General features: G+C 45.8%; 2 pseudogenes across 1 annotated transcript; both read left to right on the top strand.

Annotated features, from left to right (window-relative positions):
* Positions 1-803: 803 nt before the first annotated feature.
* LOC103258691 lies at positions 804-1,995 on the top strand (annotated as a pseudogene). The gene has a single exon (XR_002481876.1). The product of XR_002481876.1 is annotated as a poly(rC)-binding protein 2 pseudogene (transcript).
* Positions 1,996-16,429: 14,434 nt separating this feature from the next.
* On the top strand, positions 16,430-17,957 carry LOC103258693 (annotated as a pseudogene).
* Positions 17,958-24,559: the final 6,602 nt, after the last annotated feature.

Genomic DNA, 24,559 nt, shown 5'->3' with positions numbered 1-24,559 from the left:
ATTTCAGATTCATCTGTGCTGTAAATTTTGTGTTTTATTTTCAGCCCCACCCTTACTGCTCCTTGCTCAGCAAAAACTTCTCGGGGTACAATAATTTTTTTGGAGTTTGAGATTTTTCCAGGTTCTAACCAACAGTGACCCTTGTGACAGCCCACTCTCTTTTAAACGTTGGAAAGTTGGGCTGGGCTCGGTGGCTCAAGCCTGTAATCCCAGCACTTCGGGAGGCCGAGGTGAGTGGATTGCCTGAGCCTGCAGGTTTGAGACCAGCCTGAGCAACACGCTGAGACCTCGTCTCTACAATAAATCAAAAAGTTAGTTGGGCGTGGCAACAAGCGCCTGTAGTTCCAGCTGCTTGGAAGGCTGAGGCGGAAGGATCGCAGGAGCCCACCAGGTGGATGCTGGGGTAGCTGTGAGCATGCCACTGCACTCCAGCCTGGGCAATGGAGATTCCAACTCAAAAAAAAAAAAAAGAAAGAAAGAAAAAGAAAAAAGGTTCCAGACCAGCAGAGGCAGCAGCCAGAGCAGCTGCAGCCTGCGGCCTCTCCCGCCTGCCTGCCCTCCGCCACCCTCCACCCACCCCGGGGTCCTTTCCTCCTTCCTCCTCCACCCCCCCTTCCTCCTCCAGCCGTCCGCGGGGGGCCGCCCACCCTTCCCCCTCCCGCTGCTCCCCTTTTCCCCTCAGTCGCCTCGCGCCTGCAGTTTTTGACTTTCACCCCCACCGGTGGCCAAAGACTTGACCACTCAAAGTCCAGTTCCCCAGAACACTGCTCGACACGGACACTGGTGTGACTGAAGGTGGATTAAACGTCCGGCTACTTATGCATGGAAAGGAAGTTGGCAGTGTCATTGAAAAGAAAGGAGAATCCATTAAGAAGATGTGCACGAGGAGAGTGGTGCACGTATCAACCTCTCAGAAGGGAGTTGTCCTGAGAGAATTATCGATTTGGCTGGACCCACTCAAGCCATCTTCAAAGCCTTTGCTGTGATCATTGACAAACTGGAAGAGGACATCGGCGGCTCTATGACCAATAGTACAGCTGCCAGTAGACCCCCGTCACCCTGAGACTGGTGGTTCCTGCTAGTCAGGGTGGCTCTCTCACTGGAAAAGGTGGTTGCAAGATCAAGGAAATACGAGAGAGCACAGGGGATCGGGTCCCGTTGGCAGGGGATATGCTCTCCAGCTCAACTGAGCGGGCCATCACTATTGCTGGCATTCCGCAGTCCATCATTGAGTGTGTCAAACAGATCTGCGTGGTCATGTTGGAGACTCTCTTCCAGTCCCCCCCAAAGGGCGTGACCATCCCGTACTGGCCCAAGCCGTCCAGTTCTCCAGTCATCTTTGCAGGGGGTCAGGCCCATACCATTCAAGGACAGTATGCCATTCCACAGTCAGATTTGACCAAGGTGCACCAATTGGCAACGCAGCAGTCTCATTTTCCCATGACGCAACACCGGATTCAGTGGCATTGAATCCAGCTCTCCAGAGGTGAAAGGCTATTGGGGTTTGGATGCATCTGCTCAGACTACTTCTCATAAACTCACCATTCCACATGAGTTGATTGGCTGCATAATCGGGCATCAAGGAGCCTAGATCAATGAGATCCGTCAGATGTCTGGGGCGCAGATCAAAATTGCGAACCCAGTGGAAGGATCTACTGATAGGCAGGTTACCATCACTGGATCTGCTGCCAGCATTAGCCTGGCTCAATATCTAATCAATGTCAGGCTTTCTTCGGAGACGGGTGGCATGGGGAGCAGCTAGAACGATGCAGATTCATCCATAATCCCTTTCTGCTGTTCACCACCACCCATGATCCATCTGTGAAGGTTCTGAACAGTGATTCAAGGTTTTACATAGTTTGTAAATTTTCAGTTTCTACACACTTTATCATCCACTTGTGATTTTTAAAATTAAAGCGTTTTAATTCCGTTCTCTGTTCAACTATTAATGCTGAGATCCGTATTTAGTTTTATAAGCTTCTCCCTGTTTTTTTTGTTTTGTTTGGCTCATGAATTTTTCTGTTTGTCATGGAAATGTAAGAATGGAATATTAATACATTTCAGTTTACTTCTGTAATGTCAGGATTTTTCAAAAAATTAAAAGATGGACTGGAAAAAAAAAAGAAAGAAAAAAGAAAAAAGTTGGAAAGTTTTATTTTCTTCTGGCAAAATTTCTTCACTGATAGTAGTCCACTTTTGCCAGCCCTGGGTATGAAAGTGGCTGGTCGTCTGCTCACCTATGAAGAGATGATCCCTCTTTGGAATTTAATCCCTTTATACTTTACACCATCTGCTCATCAATAACTATAAATAAAATGATGATTTGCCAATTATCTAGTTTTCATTTTGGTTGTTGCATAATGGGAGCTTCTACTTATGGTGGGGTTCTTAGGACTTCAGGAATCCATGATTGAGCATAGATTCATTTATTTTTATTTTTTGAGTTAGTGTCTCACTGTCACCCAGGCTGAAGTGCAGTGCCACGATCACAGCTCACCACAGCCTCCAACTCCTGGGCTCAAGCGATCCTCCTGGGTCAACGGCCTGAGTATCTGGGACTGTAGGCCCGCCTGGTTAATTTATTTTCTTTTACTTTTTGTAGAGAAGAGGTCTCACTTTGTTGGGCAGGCTGGTCTTGAACTCCCGGGCTCAAGCAATCCTCCCGTGATGGGGTCTGAGTGCTGGGATTACAGGTGTGAGCCACCACACCTGGCCAAGTAGGGATATTGATGCTCACAGTTTTTTTTCCTGATGGTCATACATTCTGATTTAAATAAGAAAGTAGTAATGATAGTGGAACAATAAGGAATTATAGAGTTATCCCCAGATGGAAGAATTAGGTGTTGGAGGGTCACAACAATGAGTAACGGCTGCCTCTGACACCATCACAAAGCCAGGCTGAAGACATGAGGCCTGATCACAGGGAAGAATGAATGTATGAGTATTCCCGTCCAAAAATGAGTGTCCAACCCAAAAGTCCTAAATATCTAAGAGGTGACAATCAACCCATCATATGGAAGAAACTGCATTCAAGATGTGGTGATAATAGATGAATCTGAAAATTATTTTATTTATTTATTTATTTATTTATTGAGTTGGAGTCTCACTCTGTCACCCAGACGGGAGTGCAGTGGCCACTCCCGGCCACTGCAGCCTCGGCCTGCTGGGCTCCAGCGATCCTTCCGCCTCAACCTTCCGAGTAGCCAGAATTACAGGCATATGCTATCACGCCCGGCTGATTTTTTGATTTATTGTAGAGATGAGGTCTCGCCAAGTTGCCCAGGCGGGTCTTGAACCCGCGGGCTCAGGCAATCCACTCACTTCAGCCTCCCAAAGCGCGGGATTACAGGCTGAGCCACCGACCCCGGCTCTGAAAATTATTTTAAATAAGTGCATTTAATAGCTTCAGAGTGGTAAGGAAAAGGACCATATGTATGAAACAAGAACAGACAGTTTTGATAAAAGAGCCAATAATAGAAAATGGAAAGGAAAGACATACAACTGATGGATGGAACAATGGCGAGTTGAGTGGAACTGAAGAGCAGACTGGTGTGCTGGAAGACCAACCTGAGGGGTGACGCAAGAATACAGCATGGCCAAACAAGAAAATGGAAAATATGAAGAACAGCTTAAACATATTTGAAGTTTGGGGAGGAATATACACATCTCTGATCTATTTCTTTTTGAACTTCGAGTCTATGTATTGTAACTCGAGGGAAGTTTTACTGAACGTGAGAGGGAATAGGGGTAGAAATGTGAAGAAACAGAAACAGAGAGGACTCTTGGCCCTTCTGGTTTTATCCTGCTGGCTTGGAACATTGCATAAAGCATTTCCCTCCACCCAACTCACCTTCTCAGTATTTAGCAGCAAGACTGTGATGGTAGCTCCCAGTCAGGCCTCTGATCTCCGCTTACCCACCCATGACCTCAGAATGACCACCCCTAGGATGGTCATGGCTGCTGGGAGGCAGGAGATTTCTCAACATTATGTGGTATCTCTTTGCCTTGATGGTTTTTTTTTCTTGTTGTTGCTCACTTCTTTTATCATCTCCTAGAGTCATATGCCTGCTGGAGGCATTGTGATGTTATTGAGCATGGACTCACACAACCTGGGTCTGAGTCCCAGCTTCCCTGTTTCTTAACTGTGTGAACTTTGGCATTTTACCTAAACTCCCTGTGCTTCTTTTCTCGATCTGTAAAGAAGATAATAATACCATGTACTTAGTGGATTGTTGGGGAGCCTATGCTGTAATAACAGAAAACGCTGATGGTTTACAAATAACGGCTTATTTATGGTCACACAAATTCTAGCACAGGTCATTGCTGATAGTATACTGTAGTATGACTTGTTACAGGTGGCATTTCTGATTGACTAGATCCCAGACAGCTCTGAAAATAAGGCTTGGGTTTGGATGAGAGCTTGACGGTGAGGTGCAAGGACCCACTAAACAAGCGCCCTCCACACACAGCTTGTCACCTGCTGTTCAAAATGCTTAGAATGATGTGTTAACTCAGTCTTTTTATGCATAGAAGTGGCTCTGATTCTTCATCCAAATATACATCAAGAAAATATTTCTGCACACATAAAGAAGAGGGGTGAAGTCCTTAGTTGAGTAATCTTAACTTTTGTGCCCACTGGTGATGGCAGTAAAAGATTTAAAAATTCTGTACAAAGCACAGGCTGGGCTTGGTGGCTCAGCCTGTAATCCCAGCACTTTGGGAGGGCAAGGTGAGTGGATTGCCTGAGTCTGCGGGTTCGAAACCAGCCCGGGCAACTTGGTGAGATCTCATCTCTACAATACATCAAAACTGAGCCTGGTGTGGTAGTGTGCACCTGTGGTTCTGGCTACTTGGAAGGCTGAGGCGGAAGGACCGCCTAAGTTCAGCAGGTTGATGCTGGCGTGGCCGTGAGCATGCCACTGCAGTCAGTCTGGGTGACAGAGTGAGACTCCAACACACACACACACACACACACACACACACACAAGCACAAGTGTGACCTCTACAAGCACACTGTTGAGAACCACCAGGCGCTTTCCTAGCATTATTGCCTAGCCAGTTCCTAGACTGTCTTTCTTGCTTGGATTTCAGGTGTTGGAGCCAAGACACATCACTCACTGTGCAAAAATGTGCTGTAAGGCAGGATACTAACCCATGACCAAAGTATCCACAAGTTGGGGTCCACTTCTGCTGTTGGATTGGCATTTCTATAAGTTTTTCTTCCGTTTAAGTCTGAAAAAGAAAAGGAAAAAAAAACCCAAACCAACAACTCTCCACTTGTTTCAGTGATTGTGATCACTGCTTTTGTTTTCCATACATCCATGAAAGAAAAAGAAAGCCTGGGAGGAGGAAGACAGAGGGTCCGATAGTGAGTCTTAAACCACATGAACTGGGAATGAAAGACGGGTCTCAGCTATCAGGAGGATCCCTGGGACAACCACCATCTCCCTGAGGTCACCTCTTTGACCAGAAGCCAGCTCTGCCAGGGACTTTGACCCAAGTCATTGGAACTTCTCTCTGGCTCAGGCTGTAGATGCGTGGTCTGTGTGTGGGAGTGATGAGACTGTAGAAAAGAGAGACCACATTGTCTTACCGCGGGCTGTGCTGGATGCCTGGCACCACGCACGTGGCAGCGCCTTAGCGGAGCCTCTCCATGGCCACGTGTGAGGAGCACATGGAGAAGGCCTTGTGGCATCCTCGGCTGAGCACATGCACAGGATGGTCCCAGCATGTCGCCACAGGAGGGGGTGAGGAGTGAGGGAGGTAGCCACGAGATCAGCACCCTGGGCTGGACAGCGCCCACTCATTAGAAGGGCGTCTGCACAGGAGCCCTTCAGCAGGACAGGCACCTCGCAGAAGTGGTCCATGGTGCCGGGAATACAGTGCAGGGCCATGGAGGTCTGGGTGGAGGCTGCCGGCTCACCTGTGAGCCAGGAGGTGTCCCCCAGGAGCAGGCCAACATGGCGTCTCGTGAACGCGGGGTCATGCAGGGGGTGGCACACAGTCACACAGTGTTCGTGAGACACCAGGGACAGTAACACACCCTCGGAGACACCATTAGGTCAGCATTAGGAACAACATCTGAGCTGAACACCCCCCGATGGAGAGGGAGTCCCCTTTCTGCAGGAGGTCGGCTGCCATTTTGGGGGTGGGGGGTCAGTGGAAGCCCAACGTCCGACAGAAAGAGTTGGTGGAAAAGGAAGTCTATGGGTGTGTGGAGCCTGGAGCCTGAACAGGTCAGGGAGAGCAGGCTGGTGTTTCCCAAAAGGCCCACGGTGAACACCGCAGCCACAGGAGAACAGGACCTGCTCACCTGGGAGACGTGCTGAACAGGAAGCCAGGCTCAGTCAGTCTGGGCAAGCTCCGTTTGGCCCAGAACATCGGCAAGACAGTCGCCACATCACAGAATCGAATCTCTCTCGCTGCTGGCAACCTTGTTCTGAACCTGCAGAATGAGAGTTTCACCCGGGCAAGTGACAATCTCCTCAAGTATAAGACATGAACCTGGACCAAAGGCTCCACCTCGTGAGAAAGTGAGACCCCTTGTCTTCCAGTTTTAGAGGAGCCCGTGGGGGTAGGGTACACCTTCCACCGCCCAGTATCACGTGACAGCCCCGGCCCCCTGCCCTCCTGGATCAAGCAGGTCTGAAGATCCACCATTTTCCTGGGGATCCCTTTCCTCCTTCCTTCTTGGCCAGGGGTGTTGTGACTGTGTGTGATCTCTCAGCAATTTCCTAAAGTCAAGGCCAGGAGGAGAGGACCCCCAACCCAGGGATTCTCAATACATTTTCATTATTTAAACCGGAATAAAATTAACTCCAGAACCAGGTTTCCAAATTATTGAAGGGGACAGCCAGTATTTGGAAAGAATGAGAGGTGGCACCCAAGAGGTCTACATCATAAAAGACTATATGAGTGACAGATGTTGGAATCAAATGTCCTGGAGTGGTGAGGGAGAAGTCGCTGAGAATATCAGCTGTCTTTCTAAGGGTTGACAGTACAGGATGAGAAGAAAGAACACCCTACTTCACAGGTGTGAAGCATTCGACAAAGACCTGCTGGATCAATGCAGTGGACAAGGAAGATGACTGGCTTAGAAGGGACTGCCCCGACCTGAGGAAGAATACCTGACCTTACCCTCAGTCCCATCTCCCAGGCAAACTCATGTCATCGTGGAACACTGTTTTTTTTTTTTGAGTTGCAGTCTCATTCTGTTGCCCAGGCTGAAGCTGCAACCTCGACCTGCCGGGCTCAGGCCATCTTTTTGCCTCAACCTCCCTAGTAGCTGGATCTATAGGCACATGCCACCACACCAGGCTAATTTTTTGATTTATTGTAGAGATGAGGTCTCGCCAAGCTGCCCAGGTTGGTCTTGAACCCTGGGCTCAGGCAATCCTCTCACCTCTGCCTCCCAAAGTGCTGGGAAGACTGTTCTTATACATTGCCTCCAACACCGAGAACTTCCTGGATTAAAGGAGCATCTGTTACCATCATCAATGGGGAAATATAGAGATGCAAGGAGAAGCTAGCTGCTTATGACTAGGAGGGCTCAGCCTTGGAGTGATCTGGTAGTGGTCTTCTTTACCAGACAGAGGCCCAGATAAGTTGGGCTACTTGGAGACCGGGAAGCGGTAGTGTTGGGTGAGAGCCCAGATGCCCTCTGGTGTCCAAACCATTGATGACACTCAACTTGGGTATCTTTTGGGTTCTCTAACTTGATTCTCTTTAGTCACGAAACTTGGTTGAGATTTGTCTCCTTGCCTGTCCTCTAATAGCCCATCTGTGTCTCTGTTTTTTCGTTTTGCCCACCTTGATGCCGTATTAAAGCTAAGACGTAAGTTCTTAAATAACTGCCCATCTGATTGTTGTCCTCAACTATTCAGTTATTCAATGACAGTTAATTGATGTCCTTAGTGCCAGTCACTGAAGGAGACAGAAGGAACATGGTGATAAAAAAAAATGAACCATGACATGCTTCCTTGAGGCTCAGAGTCCCATCAGAGAGAGAGAGAGAGAGAGAGAGAGAGAGAGAGAGAGAGAGAGAGAGAGAGACAGAGAGAGAGAGAAGAAAAAAGAAAGAAGCAAACGATATACTTTAAAAATTGAAATAGGCTGAGTTCATGCCTGTCATCCCAGCACTTGGAGAGGCAGAGGTAAGAGGATTGCCTGAGCCCACGGGTTTGAGACCAGCCTGGGCAACATGGCGAGACCTCTTCTCTACAATAAATCAAAAAATTAGCCGGCTGTGGTGGTACGCACCTGTAGTTCCAGCTACTGTGGAGGCCGAGGCAGGAGAATTGCTTGAGCCTAGCAGTTCAAGGCTGAGGTGGCTGTGAGTGTGCCACTGCACTCCAGCCTGGGCGACAGAGTGAGACTCCAACTCAAAAAAAAAAAAAAAAAAAAAAGAATAAAAACAAAAAACCAATAAAATAGAAACAAATGGAAAGCATAACCAGAGTGATCCTAGGGAAAGCCTAGGATCCCTAGGGAGTGTCCTTGGGAAAGCCTCTTTGGATGATGTGGATGAGGAAGGCCTCTCTAGATGGGTGAGAGCTGCCGTTGGAATCTAAGAAGTGAATGAGAAGGGAGGCTTACCTATCTCACTCCACCTGTGGTTGGGAATCGAACAGGCCAGTCATGGTTCTACCAAGTGAAACATTCTTTGAGAATGAAATCTACCCAACAGTCAAATGCAGCTTTCTGAGATTGTGTCTATTTTATTTAATCAATGATGTGTGAGCTGGAGACACAAAGACCCCTCACACCTCCCTCAAAGGGCTAAGAGTTTGGTGGGGGCGCAAGGAGGTAAGTAAATCAGCTCAGGACAGTATGAAAAGCGACGTGACAGAGACATACACATGGGGTTGTAGGTTCCCAGAGTGGTCTGGCACCCAATTCTCTGCCTGGGTGTGGTGGAAGGTGGTCAGAAAAGGTTTCACAGAAAATGAGACCTTTGAGCCGAGACTTGAAAATCAGGTAGGATCATTTTCTCGGCAGATAGAGAAAGGAATAGCATTCCATGACAAAGGAATATGGTGTGTATGGATTACGTGGCATACGGTTAGGAAAATATGCCCTGGGTTTAGATAGCAAGACTTGACTCGGCTGCATTCTAGGGTAAGTCATTCAACCTTTCTAGGACTCAGTTTTCCCATCTGCATGTGGGGATAAATAACACCTTCCTTGTAGAAGTTCCTATGAGGATTAAACGAGATAATGAATTAAAGAGTGTATCACAGCAACCCATGTTTTGGTTTTTTAAAATTGTCAATTTTGCGGTTTAAGTCTGCAACTATTATTTGTATTGTGAAGAAAATGCCAATATTAAAAAGATTGGCTGTGTGGTAAGATGACGTTAGCTTGGGCCTTAGCTTGCTGTCTGGTGTAGAGCAAAACTTCTCAGTACGTGTTCGTTCTTTATGCTGACATTATTCAGCATTGCAACTCTGGTCCAGCTGCATGCCAACAACGGATCAATTCCACTGTTCTTAGCTCCCGAAATTACAGCTCCTTGCCCTTACCCTAACTCAATGTTGTCAACTCGAGAGAGTTTTGCCTTTCCCTCTCTCACGGGTTGTCAGCAATATCTGGGGACACGTTTGTTGGTCATGGCAAGGGTGTTCCATGGCATTGTGAGACAGAGGCCAGAAGTTCACTCAAGGTCCTAAAATACACAGGGCAGCCCACACAGCCAAGTCAAGAGTGTCAAGGTCGAGAACCCTTCACTGGAGACTTACCAGCTCTTCTCTGATGTTGGGCAGAGCTTCTGGAGTTCCCTGACTTGGTGTTTGAGCAGAGACAAGTTTAATGTCACCTGCAAGGCTGCAGATGTCTCTGTGAAACTGCATTTCCAGATGGAAAGAGTAAGAAAACCAATCTCTGCTTGCTTCACCAAGGAATTTCTCTGATTCGGCATCTCTGTCTTGAGAAGGATTTGGTCTGTAATCCTTATCCTTTGAGGCCATCTCAGTCCAATGTTCCCTCATGGCAGAGGATGTCCAAGTAGACAAGCTACTTGTTTCTTCTCTGTTAGCACAGGTCTCACAACCACACCTCAAGCTACAGTAGACAGTTGATTGCTGTTAAGCATATGCCAGGCACCGTGGGGCCGTCAGAGAGGCCTGAAGGGCTTTGGCTGAAGGATTGCTTAGGCTTGGTGAAGTTGCCATTTGGGGTGGGTGATTCCGTGTATTTTACAGGCATTATTTCCCGCTTGATTCTCACCAGCGGGTGTTATTTTTATCTGTATTGTGTGGATGAGGGAACAGAGATTCTAGAAGCAGAATAACTGACAGATCATGGTTGAATATGTCCTCCTGTCCCTTCAAATCATGCTCACCTGGAATCTCAAAATGTGACTTTATGTGGAAGCAGTGTCTTTGCAAATGTAATTAGTTAAGATCTGAAGACGAAATGCTCCTGAATTTAGGAAGTGCTCTAAATCCAATTACTAGTGTCCTTAAGGGAAGAGACATAAACACACAGAGTAAAAAAGGCCATGCAAAGACAGAGACAGAGACTTGGGTGATGCGTCTACAAGCCAAGCAACATCTGGAGCTGCCAGAAACTGGGAGAGAGGCCTGGGACAGATGTTTCCTCTGAAACTCCAGAATGGACCCACCCCCGCCCCTTGATCTTGGTCTCCTGCCCTCCAGAACTGCGAGGAGATCCATTTCTGTTGTTGCAGGCCACCTGGCTCGTGGTATTTTGTTATGGCGGGAAACTGACAGACCCCTCACCCTGAACCTGTGGTTTTCACACTTGAACGTATATCAGAATCACCTGGGGAGCTTTTAACCCCTACTCCTCCAAACCCCGCTGGGCATGGTGGCTCACATTTGCAATTCCAGCACTTTTGGAGGCCAAAGCGGGAGGATTGCTTGAGCCCAGGGGTTCAATATCAGCCCAGGCCATAAAGCAAGACCTATTTTATCTCTAAAAAATAATAATCAAAAAAATTAGTCATCATTACAGGCATGGTGGTGCTGCCTGTAGTCCCAGGTACTCAGGAGTCTGAGGGGAAAAATCACTTGAGCCCAGGAGGTTGAGGCTGCAGCAAGCTGTGATTGTGCCACTGTACTCCAGTCTGGGTGACATAGCAAGACACTGAAAACAAAACAATTCCCAAACCCAAGTTGCCACAGAACAATTAAGTCAGAATCCCTGGAGTGGGACCCAGCAACAGCGTGGTTTAAAACTCTCCAGGTTGGCACGTGTAGTGGCTCATGCCTGTCGTCCCAGCACTTTGCGAGTGTGAGGCGGGAGAATTTCTTGAGCCCAGGAGTTCGAGACCAGCCTGGCCAACATGGCAACATGACTCTATAATGAATCAAAAAAATCAGCCAGGCATGGTGGTGCTACCTGGAAGGTTAGGCAGATGGATCACCTGAGCCCTGCGGGTGGAGGCTGCGGTAGCTGTGATGGTGCCACTGCACTCCAACCTGGGCGACAGAGTGAGACTCCAACTCAAATAACTAACTAGATCACTAAAGCTCTCCAGGTGATCACAGTATGCGGTCAAGTCCGGCACCACTGCTTTCCACCAGCCTCTTCCGGTAAACCAGTTGCAAGTGGTTTCTCACATGAATGTAAAACTTTGTTCGTCAGTTGTCGCCTTTCAGCCTTACCTGCATTACTCAGTTAGCATACACTGCAGAACCCACCTCTGCTGCTCAGTTTGTTCCTAATTCAATCCAATTTCGCATGCATTTAGTGTGCACTTTGTGCAGGGTCCTGTGACTTTGGCCTTGGCCTTGGTGACCATTACTGTACGGGAAGAGCTTCTGAGGGGAAAAATGCATCCCCCAAATCCAAAAGCATGCCACTTACCAAATGGAGCCAAACAGGAAAAGCTCTAGGGAGTTACCAGAAGGTTCAAGCTATCACAGGTACTTTGGAATACTAAAATCTATCTGATGATGTCCTGAGTAAACATGGTGTACTCTAAAACAAAAAAGAAGGGCTCACTGTGGCAGCACACATATCGAAATTGGGACGATGCAGAGAGGATCCGCATGGCCCCTGTGCAAGGATGACCCGCCAATTCATGAAGTGTTCCATATTTTTAAAATGATCATTCTATAAGAAAGGAATTGACAGCAGTGGGACACTGCCATGGGAGGGCATCACATAACACCAATAAGGGTATCCACACTTGACCTGTACGAGGACCACTTCTGTACCTAACCCTGAGTTGTACCCCATATCTTTAAAATAAAATTAAAAGCAAAAACAAAAAAGAAAATGCTGCCATTATTCTGAGCTACTCTATTAGTATTTTGTGGATATATGTAGTAGTTAATGTTTACTGATATATATCATACATATAGAAATATATGCACAAAACATTCATGTAAAACTTAGTGAAAAACATTCAGTGAGAACTCAGTAAAACAAAGCAAATACACTGAGCAACCAGAAAATAACATCACCCTTGCTCATGTCCAATCACTTTCTCCCTCAATCTCTCCCAAAGGTAACCACAGTCTGTCTTAAAAACTTATGTTGTAGATCAATTTTGTCTTTTTATTAAAGTTTTATCACAGAACATTTTAAGCATATACAAAATACACAAAATAATATAATAGACCTGTCATCCGGCCTCAACATCTACTAACCATGTACCATTTTTGTTTCATCTATACTTTGACCCATTCCCTACTCTGCTTCCTTTTTTCAGTTATTTCTGTGTGAAATCAGTCCGTTGAAAGGCACAGATTTTTTTTTTTTGTTTGAGTTGGAGTCACTCCGTCACCCAGGCTGGAGTGCAGTGGCATGCTCACGGCCACCCCAGCGTTGACCTGCTGGGCTCCGGCGATACTTTCGCCTCAGCCTTCCAAGTAGCCAAAACTACAGACACATGCTACCAACCCTGGCTGATTTTTGACTTATTGTAGAGTTGAGATCTTGCCAAGTTGCCCGGGCTGGTCTTGAACCCCTGGGCTCAGGCCATCCTCTCACCTTGGCCTCCCAAACTGCTGGATGACAGGTGTGAGCCATTGAGCCTGGCTAATTTTTTGATTTATTGTAGGGGCAAGGTCTTGCAAGTTGCCCAGGCTGGTCTCGAACCCCTGGGCTTAGGCAATCCTCTTGCCTCAGCCTCCCAAAGAGCTAGAATGACAGATATGAACCACAATGCCCGGCTCCACTTTTCTGCTGTTGGATATTTGGTTTGATTTTCTGATTTGGGCTGCTAAGACTAAGAGGTCTATACATATATATGTGAAAATACTTTATTGTAACTAATTTTTAGCTGCACTTAAGTGACACCTCTTTGAATTGTAAGGCTGTTACAGAAGTTACAGTATGCATCTTTAACATAACACAATGTACTTCGAATTCATACTGTACCATTTTAGTAAATGTTAAAAAAACCTTGCCACATAACAATTTCAATGACCTCTTTCTATCATTTGTGCTAATAATGAATTTTACATCTATATCTTACAATCTCAGAATGTAGTGTCATAATTTTTCTTTAATAGGTATTTTAAAGCAATTAGGGTACAATGGTATGAATAAGTACTTAAAGGCAGATGATTTGAGACTACACAATTATATTGTTTATCCCTTAAACTCCTCCCACTGTTACTGGATGCTACAGTAATGATTACATTACTCTAGTGGTAATTTTCTATTTTGCATGATTCATCTACATTGATTAGTACTTGGAATTTTGTAAAGATGTCCTTCCTTTCTCTTTTCCTGCTTTCCCTTTCTTTGTTCCTTCCTTTCTTTTTCCTTCTTTTCTTACTTATTTGATCTTTTCTACATTAGTGTTGACTCATAGGTATTTTATTTCTGTTATAATCCAATGGTATCATTATTTATTTTCTTGCTCACATTGTTCCAGCCTGGGCTGTTGGGAGGTCTATGATGTTGGCTCCCTTTGACATATTGTTATGGTCCGAGTAACGCTTGGCTGCTCACCCTTGATACGCATAAATCAAGGGGCAGGGAACTGGCAGAAAGAAGTTTATTTCTGAATTTGAATTCAAGGAGCAGAGCCGGGCTCGGGGTCTTTCTAAAATGGTTCTGCCCACCCTTCAGGCCTCGCAGTCACTTTTATAGTCCAGAGTATACCCAGACATTAGCCATGTGGCCAGCAGAGCATTGCATAGAGCTTAAGTCACAGTCGCATTTCACATTTAGATCGTGACGTTTAGAGTCAGGGAAGTTTATGAGGCGTAAGTCATCATGCATTGCAAAAGTTACACAAATCACAAGGCTTATGATTGCCCTGATGCTATATTGTTCAAATCTATGACTGTTAAGAAAGGGAGTAAATAGGGATTACGTCTTTGGACGTAGTCTGCAGAGAAGTCAAGGATCCCCTGAAGCTACTTGCTGGGAGTGAATAGAAGATGAGAGTATAGAGAGAATAGAAGACAGGAGTGGGCTCAGGAGTGTGCAGGAGTCCTTGACTCCCTGCCATGCTCTTCTCCAGGAACTGTGGCAATATGGATGGATATTAGCAGGTTTCTGGATCAATATCACCTTCTGCTGGGTGTAAAGCACTGTTTTACTTTCTGGCTTTGCAAGATATTCTAGGCTAAACTTATTCTTTCCATCTCCAGGCCTAGAATGATCTACTTTGACGAGTAGCTCTCACATCTTCTTTTAAAGAACAATTTTTATAAACTATGATATGAGAGCTAGGTGTGCTCATTTATGCTGGAGTGTCACTACCTTTGGGCCCTCTCAGCAAGCAGCTCAAAAATGTGTTTATAAATATAAACATAGGGAGGCCCCCATCTATCTCTCTGGATGAATACATTACACTCAGCACGGGCTCATCCTAACATTTCCAACTGCAGCCCATCACCACAGGGTTCATTCTAGCACTCTGCCTTTATTTTCAACTTCTTTCAACTACAGTGAGAAGTAGGCATGCATTACCTACAACACATATACTAACATTTAAAGTAGTTTTCAGAATTATTCAGCCATATCCTTACAAGGAAAAAAGTCCCAACTAGAATAGAGCATGTGCAGTTCTTGAGTCTTGCAGAGTTCAGTCAAAACACTGTTTGCCAGAGTGACTTAGGTCAAGACCTTTCACCGCTACCCTCTTCGAGAGGGTTAGGTCTTACATTTCTAGGAAATTTAACTTCATTGGCCACCATCCACATTTCCCCAGCATCCTTGTTAATTTTTAAAAATTTGCATAAGAGAGTATTTATTATATGTGGTGTCCAGATCAATGGAATTTGACAACTGTCGGCAGTCACACATCCACTCGCACTCTACCACTCAGAACTTCCAAAATTCTCTCATCCTGCCACTTGTTAGTAAACTCCTTCTGGGCCGGGCGAGGTGGCTCATGCCTATAATCCCAGCACTCTGGGGGGCCAAGGTGAGAGGGTTGCCTGAGTTCATGGGTCCGAGACCAGCGTGGGCAACTTGGCGAGACTGCATCTCTACAAAATAATAATTAAAAAATTTAGTCAGGCATGGTAGCACGTGCCTGTAATTCCAGCTACTTGGAAGCCTGAGGCGGAAAGATTGCCCAGCAAGTTGAGGCTGCGGTGGCTGAGAGTGTGCCATTGCATTCCAGCCTGGACAACAGAGCAAGACCCCAACTCAAAAAAAAAAAAAAAAAAAAAAAGAAAGGTCTCTCCATAAACTTTTCCCCCATCCTATTGTTCTGCAACCACTGGTCATCTTCCATCCTTACAATTATCTTTCTCTACATTGTCATACACATAAGATCATATCATTTGTAGCCTTTGGGGTTTAATTTACTTCACTTAGAGAAATGCATTTCGGATGCACCCATGTTGTGGTGTGGATCAACAGTTCGTTCCTTTTTGCTGACAGGCAGGATTCTGTGGTATGAAGGCACCGCAGCTTGTTTATTTTTTCACCTGTTGAAGGACATCGGGTTTACTTCCAGCTCTTTGTAATGATAAATCAAGTGGGCTATAAACATCCAAAGCAGGGTTTTATGTATACATTTGTTTTCGATCTGTTTCAGTAATTACCCGGAGGGGGGATATCTTTGTCATATAATCAGGGTATGTTTCACTTTATAAGAAACCACTCACGAACTGTTTTCTTACCTGCTTGTCCCACACGGAGACAAAATTAGACAACTCGAGGGTGGGTGGCAGGAGTAGGGACATCTGTGAGGTCAACCCAACCTGGCCGAACGAGATGAGTCTGGAGGGAAAGGCCTGGACCCCGGATTCACCCAGATGGCAGTGTCCCATGGTGTCCAACTGGCAATGAGATGCACAGGTACCGGTCTCTCCCCAGGTACTAGACTTGCCGCAGTACCAGGGCTCTCTCCCCACAGGGGCTGCTGGGTTGCCTTCTCGTCCCGCCCCCCTTCGGCCTGTGATTGGCCGAAGCCGTGGACGGCTGGCCGCTGGTTGGCTGCGCTCAGCAGCGCTTGCGTACCCGGCGTGAGGCGCGCGCTGGGGCCAAGATGGCGGCGGCCGCGGGGCCGGTGGGCCACGGGGAGCCGGGGCGGACCTGGCGTCCTAACCACGTCGTGTTCTTGCGGCTCCGGGAGGGACTGAAAAACCAGAGCCCAGCCGGAGCTGAGAAGCCAGATTCTTCATCGTGGCCTGCGTCTCCGCCGCTGCCGGCGCGGTGGTTGACGAGAAACCTGGTCTTGGGCCTCGGCGGAGAGTTCTTGCCGTGGGACGGAGGAGCCCGCGCTTTCTCGGTCGTTCGCCTTCGGAGCCTCGACGGCGGCGGTCAGGCGCCTTCCCTCTCCCAGGACCAGAGATGGCTTTGCACGCCTCCACCCTCGTTTGCAGTCCATCAAGTCTCCCAAAGTCCGGCACAACATCAGGTGGCGCTTAGAGGAGTGCAAGGACTTACGGTACGAGCATTCCCTAAAAGGTGGGGGAAGAATTCGGAATTTGAAGGTGGAAAATCAAAAGTGAATTGTAGCACCGCTCCAGTGGCTGAGAGATTTCCCACCAGTTCGACCTCTCTGGCGCTCAAGCACGCTGCATGGTATCCCAGTGAAATACTGGATCCCCGCCTAGTGCTGTCCACCTCAGACAATGTAACGAGAATTTACTCTCCGCGTGAGCCCCAGACACCCGCCAAGGTGACGGCACTTTCAGAAGCAGCAGAGGAGAATCTAATGATACAGGAAGGGCGTATACCGCATCTCTAGGAGAGACAGCAGCTGCATTTGACTTTGGGCCACTGGCAGCAGTCTCAAATAATATATTTGGACAGAAAGGCCAAGATGAAGTAGTGGCATACCCACTGTACATCTTATGTGAGAATGGGGAGACTTTCCTGACATACGTTGGTCTGTTACGCAGCCCTGGAAATATTGGAAAGCTTTTGGGGTCCATTGCCTATGCATCCTGCAGCTGAAGATAACTGTGGTTAGGATGCTTGTGCTATACTCTGCTTACCCGGGGTCCCTCACGTCGTAGTGATCGCTACTGAGTCAGGAATGTCGGATCGCTGTGTGGTACTAGAAGGGGAGGAAGAAGATGACCAAACACCAGAAAAGTCCTGGGATCCCAGGGTCGACCTCATTCCTTCTCTGTATGTGTTTGAATGTGTCGAGTTGGAGCTTGCTCTGAAACTGGCATCTGGAGAGGATGATCCCTTTGGTTCTGACTTTTCTTGTCCAATCCCACTTCATAGAGATCCCAAGTGTCCTTCAAGATATCACGGTACTCATGAAGCAGGGGTACATAGTGTTGGACTAACTTGGATTCGTAAACTGCACAGATTTCTTGGATCAGATGAAGACGATAAGGACAGTTTACGGGAACTTGCTACAGAACAGAGATGCTTTGTTGAACACATTCTTTTTACGAAGCCACTGCCATGCAGGCTGCCAGCTCCAATTCGAGGATTCTGGATTGTCTCCGACATTCTGGGGCCCACAATGATCTCTGCATCACCAGTACCTACGAATGCCTCACAAGGCCTTTATTGCACGTCCTTTTTTGTATTCTCCACGGAGCTCTCGGTAATTCTAAAGAATCCAAGCTGGGAAAATGCCCTCAGTAACCACGTTGGAGTTATATGTATGTGGTTTATACTTTGGCTTCTGACTTAAGGGTTAGAAGGATGGATATTTCTTTTTTATTTAAATTTATTTATTTATTTATTATAAAGATGTGGGGTACAATTCAGGGTTAGGTATACAAACACTGATCATGCAGGTACCCTTGTTGATGAGGTATGTGCCTCCCTCCCCTAGCAGTTTCCCCCAACTGCCAGTTCCACCCTCCCTTCCCCTGACAGTTTTCCACTACTGCCAGTCGCTTTCTTATAGCATTATAATTGTTCAAGCTCACCTTATGAGTGAGAGCATATGGAACTCAGTTCTTTGTTTCTGTGATAAATCACTGAGTTTGATCGACTCCAAATCCATCCCATTTGCTGCAAAGTCCATATGTTTGTCCTTCTTTATGGCTGCATAATATTCCACTGTGTATATGTACCACATTTTAAAAAATCCAGTCCAGCTTTGATGGGCAACACGGTTGGTTCCATGTTTTTGCTTTTGTGAATAGAGCTGCAGAAAAAAAAGAAACCACTAACATCTTTTTCAAAGTTACTGCATTCCTTGACATTTCTGTTCTAGTTGCTTTGCATTCTCACCAACACTAGGTATTTGCAATTGTACTTTGCATATTTACCATTCTTACAGATGTGTGGCAATGCTCGCTCTCGCTCGCGTGCTCTCTCTCTCTCTCTCTCTCTCTCTCTCTCTCTCTCTCTCTCTCTCGTAGAGGAGGAGGTCTCACTTTGTTACCAAGGCTGGTCCTCGCATCTGGCTTCAAGCTATCCTCCGACCTCAGTCTTCTAAAGTGCTGGAATTACGGGATTAAAGCCACGCCTGAATGGTGTGTGGTACTTAACTGAGGATCCTGCTTCCTATTTTACATTTCTACCGGGAAGCCAGAAGTGTGTCATCAGTGAAGAAAACAAGTACACATTGCCTAGGCATTCGTTTTGGGTTCTGGAAACGGACTTCAAGGAATCTGCTGTGCAATCAGAGCTTTACAAACCCAAGACAAGCACTTTCCAATGTATCCCTGTGATTTTTGTTACCAGCAAATTTGGCTTTGCCCCCAAAATAGGGTTCTTTGCTATCTGGTGTCACAAAGCCAATATACAAAACCAAAACTGGGGGTCAAGCAGCTCAGACTTTTATTCCATAGCTACATAATGGGGAACACAGAACATTATTCACAAATCAACTTTTCAATGGGTGGGAGGTGAAGAGGTTAAAATATAGGGTTTCTTTCATGAAGGGTTGAGCACTAAAAGCGGAAGGAATATCCCTTTATTTTCTGTGAATGGGCAGGGTTTCCCAGAATTCAGATTGTGCCCCTTTGTTTTCTTTTTCTGTCTGGCGTTTCTTGTCATGAATGCCGAGGTGTGTGTTATTTTGTATGAAGAGCATATTTTAACAAGTTCAGAGGTTCTTTAGAGGTCATGTGAGCTGCCGTCTTGATCTTATTGATTTTAGTTGGTGTGGTCAAGAGGGAACTTCTATCTGCAGGCTTTTCTGTTTTTTTCTTTCTTCTTTTTTTTTTGAGTTGGAGTCTCACTTTGTCGCCCAGGCTGGAGTGCAGTGGAATGCTCATGGCCACTGCAACCTCCACCTGCTGGAGGCGATCCTTTGGCCTCAGCCTTCCAAGTAGCTGGAATCACAAGCGCGTGCCACCATTCCTGGCTAAGTTTTTGATTTGTTGTAGAGATGAGGTCTTGCCAAGTTGCCCAGGCTGATCTCGAACCCTTGGACTCAGGCAGTTCGCTTGCATCTGCCTCCCAAAGTGCTGGTATGACAGGTGTGAGCCACCACGCCCAGCAGATTTTTTTTTTTTTTTTTTGAGTTGGAGTCTCACTCTGTCACCCAGACTGGAGTGTAGCGGCCGCTCCCGGCCACCGCAGCCTCGACCTGCTGGGCTCCGGCGATCCTTCCACCTCAGCCTTCCGAGTAGCCAGAATTACAGGCACGCGCTACCACGCCCAGCTGATTTTTTAATTTATTGTAGAGATGAGGTCTTGCCACCCAGGCGGGTCTCGAACCCGCGGGCTCAGGCAATCCACTCACCTCAGCCTCCCAAAGGCGCGGGATTATAGACTGAGCCACCGAGCCCGGAGATGTATTTTTGATTGTCATTTTAGTCATTCTTTTTTTATGAGCATGCATTTTTATTCCATTTAAACTGTACAGATGCCATTGATTTTGCATGACTGTCACTGGGGCGCTAAATAAAAATTGAGGGACTGCAGAATATTAAAGATATGATTTCTAAAAAGAGAGGTCTAAGTACAATAGAAGTATGGATAGTGTACACCCAACTGGGTGGGATTGAGAATGTGTTGGCTTTGTATAGATAGGTTATTTGTTGTAGAAAGTAGTGTGGAGGCTGAATTATCCAGAATTTATAGGAGATAGTCAAGATGGACCAGTGAAAAATGAGTAGAATAAAAATAATACACAGCAGCCGGGCTCAGTGGCTCAGCCTGTAATCCTGCGCCTTTGGGAGGCTGAGGTGAGTGGATTGCCTGAGCCTGTGGGTTCGAGACCTGCCTGGGCAACTTGGCGAGACCTCATCTCTACATAAATAAAAAAATTAGCCGGGTGTGATAGCACATGCCTGTAGTTTCAGCTACTTGGAAGGCTGAGGCAGAAGGATCGCTGGAGCCCAGCAGGTCGAGGCTGCGGTGGCCGGGAGCGGCCCCTGCACTCCAGTCTGGGTGACAGAGTGAGACTCCAACTCAAAAAAAAAAAAAAAAGATAATACACAGCATCAATAAGGATACCTGATCTCTAATCAGGCAAAGTGGGGACCAAAGGGAGGCCCAAACTTTACCTGTATTATGTCCACTTGTGTACCTAACCCTGAATTGTACCCCACATCTTTAAAATAAAATAATAAAAATGATGATGATAATTTTGAACACTGAAACATGTACATTGATGATTTGAGGTCTATTATTTTTTTCCAGATATCCAAAATATATTTCTTCTGTTCCATTACGATGAACACACTTTCTAAAAGACAAACTCTTATGTTATTATTAAAAAGTGCTTTTCTTCCCCCAAGTGGGTATTGAGATCTGAGTCAACAACTTTCTCCTCTTCTTCTGCGTCTTCACACTCCTTCTGAATCGTAGGCCTAAGCTCTGTAAACTGACCACCTGTCTCTTGGCCTTCGTCCACATAGTGGTATGTCTCGCTGTTATGGAGTTTTAGTCCCTGAACTTCTGAATGACTGTGGATGTCAGACTTTGTTCTACATGCACGGGATGATGAAGGGCCTCGCCATCGGCACCGCCTACCTCCTGCGTGCTCCAGGCCTACACCATCGGCCCCCACGCCTCAGTGTAGTTAAGATTTAGACATAAACTTAGAAATAACATGATGTAGAGTTTCTTATTTTTTTGGCCCCTTCATTTGTCTTTCCATTAATACACCATCATGTACACCGTAGCTGATTTTAATGTGGCCCAGACCAATCTATTCAATGTCAATAAATCCTGCTTCCTTTCCCCAATGAACTCCATCATCACGGGGCTGGAGTTTACTCTGCCAGTGTCCCAGGACCTCTCTTTTGTAGGAATCTTGACACTCTCAAGTGCTTACATTGTGATTTTTTTGGTTTAGGCGTCAACATCAGCCTCTCCCCAAGAGCTTCCCCAGAGAAAGGGGCCAGCAGACCGTCCTGCCGCTGGTGAGTCTCTTTGAGATCATGTACTGGGTGGACTTTGTCATTTCTTCCTCCTCAACCCTGTCACGGACAAATGACCTAGTGTTTAGGGGTGTTCGGAAATTTTGTGGTCAGTGTTCATGCAACTGTTTGTCTTTTGGTACAGAACAGTTCTGATAAATAAATAATCAGTGTTCTGCAAAATATGCAACAGGAATGCCATTGACTTTTCCATAAGTTAGTAGTAGAGAGTTTTCTGAAAAATAGATTCTTCTACCACTAATTAAATTATTCAAGCAGCATACAATTTCCTGTCTGGTTCATTAAAAATGTTGGAATTATACTTTTTCTTATATCAAAATAAATCAACATATAACAACATGTATCTACTTTTGAATTTGATGCTACCATAGTTCTTTAGTTAAATGTCCACCCTGGTTTCGTATTTCTATGCCAAACCTTTTAATTTTGCATTTTATTTTAACTTCATACAGAAAAACATTTCTCTCTTCTTGGAGTGCACTGTTAAGCTCCTACTAGCAATCAAATCTCTCAGTTATTTTTATCTCCTGAAAATATTTTTTCTTTGTCTTTGTTCATTGAATATATTTTGCTAAGTATTCAATTCCAGTGCAAATATCATTTTTTAACACCATTAATAGGCTCTGTTCTCTGACTCTATTCAAGCTTGTGTGCAATATAATGTATAACTTGATTCTCACTTGTAGGAGACATTACACTCTGGGTGTCTGCAGTCACTTTATCTGTTTATTCCGTTACCCCGTGGCAAGTTGGATACTCCACGAGGATTTGTTTTTTCTCTTTTCTCTTTTAGTTGAAGTCTCTCTGTCACTCAGGCTGGAGTGCAGGGGTACACTCACGGCTGCCACAGCCTCCATCTGCTAGGCTCAGGAGATCCTTCTGCCTCAGCCTCCTGAGTAGCTGGGACTACAGCTACTTTGTTCGCACCTTTGTACATCAGCCATCTTTTTCTCTGCTTTTAAGTGTTTTCCTCCTCTTTAGTGTTATGGAGCTTGTCTATGAATTCTTTTAAGTATTTTTTTATGTACTGCCCTGCTGACTTCAAAGAATCACTTCTGGGTTTATAGTTTATATTTTAGAAACTTACAAATTCCCGATTATTTGATGATCATTTTTGTTTTAAAATATATTTTAGTGAAACAACGGGTGTGTGTAAGTCTTTCTCATTCTGATTTTCAGGTGTGTATCAGTACACTTGTACTTTCTGTTGATTTGCTGCCCTTTGTTGTGTTTAACTATGTGCCCTGTGTTCAATACTCCAGATATCCAGTCCTCTCACCCAGTCAGTCTAGTTTCATGTTCAGTCCATAAATTGCATGTTAAGTTGATTTGTTATATTTTCAATCATTTCCTTTTATTTGGTCTTTTTCAAATATAGTGTGTCAAGATTATACTTTCTTGTGCCTTCTTATTATTTTGTTTTCTATTTTTTTTACCCATTGTGTTGACTTAAACATTTTTTTTTTTGAGTTGGAGTCTCACTCTGTCGCCCAGACTGGAGTGCAGTGGCCGCTCCTGGCCACCACAGCCTCGACCTGCTGGGCTCCGGCGATCCTTCCGCCTCAGCCTTCCGAGTAGCCGGAACTACAGGTGCGCGCTACCACGCCCGGCTAATTTTTGGTTTATTGTAGAGATGAGGTCTCACCAAGTTACCTGAGGGTCTCGAACCCTCAGGCTCAGGCAATTCACTCACCTCAGCCTCCCAAAGGCGCGGGATTAAGGCTGAGCCACCGAGCCCAGCTGACTTAAACATTTAAAAAATCATTCTCATATATGAAATTTATGAGTCATGAAGTTTTTTCTTATCCACATTCTGGTAATTCATTTCCTTGTGTGCAGTGTGTAACTCAGTTCTCACATGTAGGAGATATCACACTTTGAACATCTGCAGTCACTTTTTTTTTTTTGAGTTGGAGTCTCACTCCATTGCCCAGGCTGGAGTGCAGTGACATGGTCTCGGCCACCACAGCCTCAACCTGCTGGGCTCTGGCGATCCTTCCGCCTCAGCCTTCCAAGTAGCCTGAACTACAGGCATACGCTACCACAGCTGGCTAACTTTTGATTTATTGTAGGGATGAGGTCTCGCCAAGTTGCCTGGGCAGGTCTTGAACCTGAGGGCTCAGGCAATCCACTCGCCTCGGCCTCCCAAAGTGCTGGGATTCCAGGCTGAGCCACCGAGCCCGGCCTGCAGTCACTTTATTTGTTTTTTCCTTTACCCTGTGGCAAGTTGGACGTGCCACGTGAATTTGCATCACTCATTTTTTTTTCTTTTTCTTTTTCTAAATTTGGAAGCTTACTCTGTGGCCCAGGTTGGAGTGCAGTGGCATGCTCATAGCCACTGCAGTCTTGTCCTAGTGGGCTCAGGCGATCCTCCTGCCTCAACCTTCCACGTAGCTGGAACTACAGGTGTGCGCTACCGTGCCTGGTAATTTTTTAATTTATTGTAGAGACGAGGTCTCACCAAGTTGCCCAGGCTGGTCTCGAACCCCTGGGCTCAGGCAGTCCTCTTGCCTCTGCCTCCCAAATTGCTAGGATGACAGATGTTAGCCACCATTTCCAACTTGCATCAGTTATGTTTTTGTGGTGATATTGGTGTTAACAAACCTGCACTGCCAATGATGTAAAAGTATAGCACACACAATTTTTTACAGTATATAATACTTGGTAATAGAAATAAATGACAATGTTACTGGTTTATGTATTTACTATACAAATTCCAGTCCTATAAGCTTCATTCATAGTAAGTGCCCTATAAAGTTGTACAATGTATTGTCTCTTATACTGTGTTTTAGTGTAACTTTTCTATGTTTAGATATTTTCAGCTACACAAATACTGTGTTGCAACTGCCTACAGCATTTAG

This window comes from Carlito syrichta, unplaced genomic scaffold (genome assembly GCF_000164805.1).
Source record: "Carlito syrichta isolate Samal-C Ts95f unplaced genomic scaffold, Tarsius_syrichta-2.0.1 Scaffold302329, whole genome shotgun sequence".
NCBI lineage: Eukaryota > Metazoa > Chordata > Mammalia > Primates > Tarsiidae > Carlito > Carlito syrichta.
The sequence above is the reverse complement of the archived record's forward strand: the minus strand, read 5'-3'. Positions and strand labels throughout refer to the sequence as shown.